Genomic DNA, 10000 nt, shown 5'->3' on the forward strand with positions numbered 1-10000 from the left:
CAGGCCTAAAAATTAATCTAGCCCAATATGATACTCAGTTACTTGACTGTTGAGTTATCAAGTTGAAGTAGTACGTGTACATGAACCTACCCTGGCGAGGTAGTAAGTGAGGCAGGCCACCATGTGGAGCAGAGCCTCTGAGGTCTCTGTAGAACGCCTCTCTTTAAAAAGAGCTGAGTTCTCCTCCAGCACCGCCATACACTTCATCAACACCTGGCAAAACACATCCATTAATACCACGTAACATACCATGTACAACTATTGGCTGTTATTATATACTATTATATTGTTACTAGGTAGGCATTTAGCAGTCACTTATATCCAAAGCAAGTTATTCAATTTGGCTCCATTTGCTCAAGGATCCCTACAGGTTAGACTAATGGGTATCAAACCTAGCCTCACCTGCACCATGGGCTCCCACACGACCTGATGGTAGACGAGAGGGGCCAGCAGGCCGTAGCAGCTCACCGCCGCCTGCAGGGCTGCGGAGCTGTTGCCGCACCACAGGCACACGTCCACGGCCAGCAGCAAACGCTCACACTCAGCGAGTCGGGCGTTCTGCATGCACAACACAGATATGTCTGTCTACCCCCTTGTCCTTTCTATAAAGCTCAACGAAACAAAGCTAAGCTCAACTAAAATAGAGCAAGCTAAACCAAAATAAGCTAATCTGACTGAACACACCTGTGCCCAGATGTGCAGGCCCTTCTCGCTGAGCGAGTCACAGAAGAGCGCCCCCTGCTGGACATTGATGTCTGTCTCTATGAAGACTGAGGACAGAAACCATTGGAGGAGGAGAGGAGAGGAACGTTCTAGCCTCTCCACATTGAGCCTATTGAGGGAAGTCAGTATTACTTATTAAATCTTGAATGATACCGTTTTTTTTATAAAGCAATCTTATATACAGGTAATGAAACAGGGAAATGAAAGTAAACACAGGATTAAATAAATGAATTACAAACGTAAAAAATAAGAAAACATTGAAGACAAAATAAATGGTGATTCAAAACTTATCTATCGCTGATGAGTCTTTCTCTTTCCTTCTATTTTATTTTATTTTGTTACAATGTTCTTGCCGTCTGTCTAAATTCCTTTTTTTCTTACATTTGTTTGATTGATGTCTATCGCTTTGTTATAAATCAGAGCTCTCTCTTTTATACTGGGGTCCCAGTTGTACTATATCTCACCCAGTGGTTGAGAGGTTGGTCTGAGTGCTGCTATGAGCCTCTGGGCTTTGTTGGGTGCTGTCCGACTGGGTGAAGTGGTTCCACAGCTCGCCACAGGCTCTCTTAGCCACAGCAAACTGCCCCGTCTCAAACGCCACCTGAAGGACAGTAAGCAAAAAAAGTGTGTAAAAAAGAGTGAAGCAAAAAAAAATACAATGTCGTTGTTTTGCACGAGCTAGATAAGGGCAACGACAACAGCGTTGTATTTATGTCGTAACATAGGCAGATTAGTGATTCAAAACACTCTCTTTTATGCCGGTTTTCCTCAACTCTATACTGATGTAAAATACGGTGCTTGTATGCATAAAATAGCGTGATCAATAGCACATTTTCACAACAGTCAAATAAGCTACTCTTTATTCTCACAGCCAGTAATTATGAACCTTCTTCACCCTATCAACGATAACCAAAGTCAGACCACATCGGTCCATATATGATCTTTCTCTCATACGCACTGTGCGTTCACTTCACCACACTATGTGGACCCGGGCTATACCGTGTTCAATTCAGTAGCACATTGTAGAAAAACCATTATTTTCACTTCTTATCATCACGTGTTATCTCTCTCTCTCTTAGTTCTCAGAAAGTGCGAGTATGAAACATAACATAACAAACATCATTGTGAATTTAATTGATTTGTAATGTAGGCCTACATCTACTCTTCTTGATGTTCAGTGTGGCTTTGTTACCAATAGGCAATATTCATTGGCCTTATAAAATCAATACAGACGATTGTTGAAGAATGTTTTGTTCACACAAACGCGGTCTCGTTCTACCAGCCTACTACATGAATATATACAATAAAACACGTCTGTTTGTATCTGGTGTGTACCTGTGCCAGGAGTGCCCAGGTGGAGAGCGTAGGCAGAGGAATGGAGGCTAACATGGGCCTTGAGCTCTCTCCGATGGCATTGCCCAATAGGGCTCCCTGGCTGCCGTAGGCCGCCACTGCAAACACATACTTCTGGTTGTGCTCCAGCCCGTCGACAGTCAGTTCACACTGACCACCCACCACTGGGACCTGCAGGGGGAAGGTACGCAAATAGATACCAATGTATTTACCTAAACACAGAGAGAATGACACACAAGCATGACCACACACCTGGAAATTATTTGTAGTTACACATGTAAATACACACACAATACATAGAAATGCAAACACGCATAATGACATTGCTGAATACATAGAAATCCAAATACATCAACGCATGCGTGAATACATAGAAACCAAAAGAAAATAGAAAAGTTTGACAATCAAAAGGTTGACCCTTGAGCAAGATGCTCCTTGCTCATTCATAAATATACAGTTAATAGTTACTGCAAGTTTCTTTTACGCCATCTCAAGGAATAAGTCAAGTTGACGTTGACATACAAACACACACACACACACACACACACACCACACTCCTGAATCCTATTGAATCAGGACGGAGAGGGGCTAGGAGAACCAGCTACATACCAAATGCCCGGTGCCTTGAAGGCTGTGGTCTCCGAGACGAACCCTCAGGTCGACCGTGGTCGCCGCACGCCCACAGATCTGGTACCAGCACACCTAACAGGAAACAGGAAGCAGGAAACTAAACATCTCAACAAGTGGCTACTAGATGGAGTCCCCCAGTACTTATTATTTCCCATGGGGCAGTTGAAATGTAGGTGTGACGGTTGATATGTTAACATCTTAGGGTTTGGTCATGGTCAGGGATCTGGGTGAAAGAAATGCATCATGGGTAGAAGTACCAGGGGAGTCTGTCTAGATGTACCGGTAGAGTTGAACTTCAGTCACCAGTAAAATGATTAACTGATGACTGATGATAAAAGATTTGTGAGTGTCTTCCCCACGCGGCCTCGTGTCACCTGTCGGTTGGTGTGGTAGGGCGACGGTATGAAGCTCAGGCTGTGGTTGGTGCTGGAGAGAAGGAGCGGTGCAGGTGGAGGTCCGTCATCTCGGTCCCCCTCCTGTCCCGCGGAGGATGGAGTTTTTCTGGGTTTGAACGACCTCCTCTCCTCCACCTCAGCTTTCTCTATCAGGACCACGGCTTCCTGCGGAAAGGAATTAAAGCCTCCTTTTAAAAAAACGCCCCAGTTTTAGTTAGTTGTGTTTACTTGTTTAGGTTAAATGTTTACCTTGAGTAAACTTTTGGTTTTGTAGCTTTAGTTTAGTTAGTTTAGCTTATCCAAAGAAAGACGTTCAGTGTGGTTACCCCAGGTAAACTTGATTGGGTTTAGGTTAGATACAGAAAAGCATTAGTGGGTTACCTCCAGTAAACTTTTGGTTTTGTCAGTCCTGTTTGGCTCCATATCGCCGTGCACCACCAATGCTTTCTGAGTCAGAAAGAGAGCTCTGGACACCTTGTTACTCTTAATGCGATCCAGAAGATCATCTTCAGACCCACCTGGAGAGAATCACAGGACGAGACCCCCACTGTGAGTCATTTTATTGTGACGTATTCAGTGTTGTTGTGTGAGCATGGTGGTCCCCTGCTCTGACCTTCTGGGTGGAGCTGCAGTCTCTTCAGAGAGGCCCTGTGGTGGGCCTTAAGGAGCTCCAGGTTCAGGTCCAAGGCGGTCAGGGACAGCAGACCGGGTCGGTCAGGACACAGACTCCTTTCCGCCTCTTCCTTGGCGGTTCCCTGCCTTTCTTCCGGGCTTGGAGGTTTCTGTCAGGTGCAAAAGAAAAAAGAGACGCATAGAAGTATGGCTTAGTTGGTCATGAGGCTCAACATAGAAAGGGAAGACTAAATATGTTGACCAAAAAAATCGAAATGAAATGAATGAATTATATATTACTTAAAAATATATATTTGATGTCAAAACAAAAACGATTTTGAAACAATGAGACAAAATGAGAGAGAAAATTAGTTATTCCTTGCACATAAGAGAGCTACATAATAATGCGTTCAATAGCTGGCGGGTGTTTTTCTGGCATAGCAAAAACTGTTTTGCTATTGTGTTCTTAGGGTGTCCTAAAATGAGGCCTTTGAGGGCTATTCAAATAAAGTAGACCTGAATTGGCTTTGAATTGAGCAGTTGGTAACATTTGATAGATGGACATGTGGCAGTAATCGGTTGCATTATGTTCCATGTTCTGTGATCTACCTGGTTGATTGAGCTGGTCTGGTCCGGTAAAGAAGCCCAGCCCCTGCTCAGGGCATCCAGACCCCTCTCTGCCACCTCACACATCATGCGGAAGAGCTCCCCACTGGGCCTCTGTTAGAACACACATGCATGAACGCACACACACATACACACACAAATTAACACATACCCTTACACACATACATAAATGCGCGCACACACACACACACACACAGACACACACACACAAATAAACATGTACCCTCACCCACACACACACACACACAAACACACAAAAGTAACACATTACATTTATGACGTAGAAATAGACAATTATGGAGTAGAAATGAACAGACTTTTATAGAGGACTTTTATAACCTATATATTTGGTGACGGTGACCCTGCAGTCAGTAGACGGATTACCTTGAGGATGGACCGGGCAGGAGACTCCACAGCTCCCTCCTCAGGGTGGGCTGGATCGAGAGGAAGAGACCCAACAATGATATCTCACCTTCTGTGTCACTTCCTTTCTGGGATGTCACAAGATGGAGACGTGGGACTTCACCGTCATACACACCGTTTGTAACGTAAGACGGTGGATTTTAGTGCTGTTCACCCCATTAGCAATTAGGTGTGGGATGTGTGAGAAGGGTTTTTGTTTGTGTGTATGGGAGGACATGTGTGCCTGAGTAGGCTGTGTGTGTGTGTGTGTGTGCGTGCGCGCGTGCGTGCGTGTGTCTTACCACTGGTTTGTTGGTTGTGATGGGCAGTGTGTTCCAGCAGTAGTGCCAGTCTGAAGGTCAGCTCCCCGATGGCTAAGCAGTCAGTGGAGGCCAGGTCACAGGCTGAGGCCACTTCATACAGAGCCCACAGACACCATAGCAACTGTACATACCATAACACACACACACACACACACACACACACACGCACACACACACACACATTAAATAACAGAAAATGAACAAGTATGTCTGTGGTTCACAAGTGGTCTTGTGCCCTGTAAACTATTATAACCATTCTACATGTATTCTATGACAACCAGAATATAAATGATCTATATTGGTATTGACCTGTCTATACAACACAAGGCACGATAACTCCGGTATAGATTAATGTCAAACCCCACTGGGAGCCCATACCTTCGGGTGGTCAGAATAGTGTTTGGAGTGCAAGGGCTGGAGCTCAGTACTCTGAAACAGGGCTTTCAGCCTGGCCCACAGATTCAACACAGCAGCCAGCACCAGATCCCTGTCTGGCCAAACATCCTGCACACACACACACACACACACACACGCACGCACGCACGCACGCACACGCGCACACGCACACACACACACACACACACACACACACACATACAGACACATGCACACCCAAATTGCCCACCACATTATTGGAAAACAAAATCATTAAACTTCAACACTAATGAAGAACTTTAATTGAAAATGAGCCATAAAACCGCAGACTGACCTGAGCAGAGCTGCAGACGGATTGATGCAAGACCTCTAACATGCCAACAAACTCCTCACTGAGGACCACCCCAAACATGTCTGATCAGCACACAGGTGAAGAGGAGGAGGGTGAAGATTTTACCAATGTAAATAGAGTAGTAATTAGTTAGATGTGTTAAAAGCAGGAGGTGTATGTAAGGATTGCCTTGGTCCCTTTCCTACCATAGGCTGTGTGCTCCTCTTTGGAGCGAGTCTTCTGGGCAGACTGGAGACAAACTAAACCTTCAAGCAAAGAAAGCTCAGATTCTGCCTTCCTAAATAACGGGCCCTCCATGCTCTGACAACAAAATGTGCATACACACACACACACACGCCCACACACACACACAAACATGTACAAAGTCAGATAAGCAAACAAGTGAAAAATAGACTGCACACACAGTGCATGTGTGTGTGTGTGTGTGTGTGTGTGTGTGTGTGTGTGTGTGTGCGTTGCTCACCTGCAGCGCGTGCAGCATGTGTCGTGCCAGTGTTGTGAACACACCGTGTTGCTCATAGTGGAAAAGCAGCTTGATGAACCTCAAGGCTGACGCCAAACACACTGTGTTTTCTCCTGGGAACAACATGATCCCCGTCAGGACGCTGTCTTTAGACTGTAAAGACCACTGCTACAGTATGTAGGGCTGAACGATTAATCTGATTCAAACCAACAATGCAATGTAATAGAACGCGATTTAGAAATCGCAAAGGCTGCGATTAATAAAAAAATGTACCATTTTTTGGGAGGGGGATTTGTTACTGTACTGACTGGAGATCAGTAAGATTCATATTTATTTTTCTTGTACAATTCAATAGTTAAATAAAGATGTTACAATATCAATTCATGCATCAATTCATCTCAACACATAGGCCTGGCCTAAAGGAAAGAGCAGTTTATATTTTGACTACATCCAATGTTGTGTTGATCATACTATATAATGATTCATTGCTTGTTTAGTGAATAATACAGACCATAAGGAACTTTAAAAAGAAAAATCGGATACTAAATCGCAATCCAAATATTGGTTGAAATAATCGCAATTTGATTATTTCCCCAAATCGTTCAGCCCTACTGCTGTGTGTCCACAAAACCAGAGCTCTGCATCCAGAAGTGGCTGACCTGACACGGCCAGCTCCAGTTGACTGGATTCTGTTGTCAGAGCAGAAAAGCACCCGAGCCAGGGTTCGCAGTCAACATCTTTACTGCCCTTCACGCCGCCGGCTCCTTAGCACAAAATATCCCAACCACACAATGGACAAGGAACTTGTTAGTGGTCCTAGAACCTCACCAGTTGTGCAAACTATAACCTGCTAGTTTGAAATAGAATCAGAGCAGCTTGGTTTGAATACTGTCATCTACAATTGCGCACGTGTGTTATAGTAGTGTTAGGAAATGTCTTGTCTTATCTGTCTTATCTGTTGTCTTATCACTTTACATGTCTACATGTGAAGTAATTGACAATAATGCTGACTTTGACTTTGACTTTTGACTTTAATATCACTATTACATCAATGAGCAGACACAATAATCCAAAGTGTCTTCAATTTCCTGCATCTTTCCATTTAGACTTAGACCAGTTTGTCCAGGGAGGCCTACAGGTTAGCCTGCAGATCAGCGACGGAACCCAGAACCTTCCGGGCTGGGAGTCAAAGCTGACCCCCTGACACCGCTCACCAGAGAGGACGCTGATGCCGGCAGAGAAGAGCTCCAGGAGCGCCCCCTGTGTCTCTGGCTCCTCTGGCAGGGCCCGGGTGTGCAGCAGCGGGCGTCCGTCCCGCAGGGCCTCCAGCAGGGCCAGGAAGTAGGCCGCACTGCAGCTCTCAAACAGCTCCCCCAGCAGCCGCCCTGTGGGGTTTCGCCGCCCCTGGAGAGAGAGAGAGACAGAGACACAGAGAGACATAGAGAGAAGGAGAAGGAGAGAGGGGGAGAGAGGGGGGGTGAGAGTGTGAGACACAGAGGTATATAGATAGATAGAGATAGATAGATAAATAAACAGAGGGAGACGAGAGATGTGAGAGAAAGTGGGACAAAGAAAGGGGGAGGGAGAGAGAAAATGAGAGAGAAAATAATATAAATTGCACCTGACCGACCTGATGAACTATCTACAAGAGAACGCAGAATAACCCACTTAAGTATTTCACAAGGTGCGGACCTTTGAGACACCCCGGGGCATATGTGATCATAGTGATGTCATGGTATGCTACCTGGCGGCTGTCGGACCTGGTGGTCAGCAGGTGGTCTCCGGACCCTACAGGGGGTCTCGGCTCAAACGCTGTACGCTTGAACACCATGACGGACAGCTGCAAGACATAACCACACACACCTCATCACCTGCATCACTGGACCCCCTCGATGCCACTGCACAGGATACAGTATATACATGAGTGTGGCTTAGTGTTTGTGTGTGCATGTGTGTGTGTGTGTGCACAAGTGTGTGTGCAGGTGTGTGTGTGCTCGTGTGTGTGTGTCTGAGTGTACTTTTGTTTTTGTGCACACGTGTGTGTGTGTGTGTGTGTGTGTGTGTGTGTGTGTGTGTGTGCGTGTGCGTGCACGAGTGCGTGTGTACGTGCGTGCGCCCTGCCTTGATGCAAGCCTCTCGGTAGGTCCTCTGAGTTTCTGCAGTGAGCGGACCTCCGTCGTGTTCCTCCAACATAGCCAGCTCCTTCACCTTCCCCAGAGCTCTCCTGGCAAACACCTGCACTCACACACACCACACCATGTAGCAACACTCAATGGATTCATGGAGGCCAAAGCCCAAGTGACCATTTAGAAATGTTTGCGTCCAAACTAGACTTGAATCCTAGTCGAAGTGAGCGACTAAAAAAATACATCCCTTTATGTTTGCACTCAAATGCATTACAACTGCATCCTGACTACCTGTTCAGAGTAAGAGGTTCAGAGTCATAAGTTAGTAAGAGTCCCCTCTACCTCTGCCTTGGCGCGGGCGCCGCTGTCGTAGTGGCACTGGCAGACGGCGCAGTAGAGGGTGGTTTTCCAGGGCAGGAACTTTGTGGTCGCCAGGGTGACGGACAGTTCTAAACAGATGCTGGCCCAGAGCAGGAACTCCAGGGCCTGTGGTGGTCCAAACACAACGCATGATCCGGGGGGGGCTGATCGGGTCGATCGGGTCATACAGGGTTCAGCGGTTGTATTTCACGGGCGACAAACCTGCGCACTGTAGTCAGCGCTCATCAGGTAGTGACAGATGTCGTACACGCACAGTGAACCTGTCAGATACAACACAGCAGGGGTCAGCTACACACAACACTCCAGAGGAAGAGAGAACTAGGACCACATAGCATAATAACTATGATAATAATAACAACCAATAATTCAATTCTAAACACGCAAAATCATAATAATATTTTTTTTTTTCTCAGGGATGATATTAGCTGCAATATTTATTTGCATTATTTCTCTGAACTTTCTGAATCTCAGCTCACAACAACAACAACACCAATGTTCCACACCACACTTTCACAACCCCGTGTTCGGTTAACTTGATGCTGGCGGCCGCGTGGCGGCGGTGTACCGTTGTACAGATGCCAGCTCAGGTGCTCGTACGGCTGGCAGGCCTGCATCGTGAGGCGGGTGAGTCGGAGCATGTGCAGCAGCCTGCGGAGACCTTCCCGGGTCAGACGGCGGCCCTCCACCCTCTCCTGCTCCAACACACACCGGACATAACCCAGCAGAGCCCGGATCTAGAGGCGCACGGCAGTGGGGGCACAGACACACGTTAGAGACACAGAGAGATCCATTATATGAGACAAATAGAGAGGCAAACCCCTCACCCCCCCATTACACACACACACACACACACACACACACACACACACACACACACACACACAGACACACACACACACACACACACACACACACACACACACACACACACACACACACACACATCCACACACACACACACACACACACACACACACACACACACACACACACACACACACACACACACACACACACACACACACACATCCACACACACACACACACACACCCACACACCCACACTCGACAAAAGCAAAAAAGTAAAAAAAGGTCAGTTCAGTTTAACCTATTAATATTCTAACATCAAATTGGTGACAGGTAGGTCTAGTCTGAGTGTGATCCAGCCTCCCAGCCGTAAGCTCCTGGTTCTGAGGCCTAATGTCCACAGTCCACCTGTAGTGGCATGTTTTAGGAAG

The sequence above is a fragment of the Micromesistius poutassou genome, assembly GCF_964030765.1.
Source record: "Micromesistius poutassou genome assembly, chromosome: 10".
Taxonomy (NCBI): domain Eukaryota; kingdom Metazoa; phylum Chordata; class Actinopteri; order Gadiformes; family Gadidae; genus Micromesistius; species Micromesistius poutassou.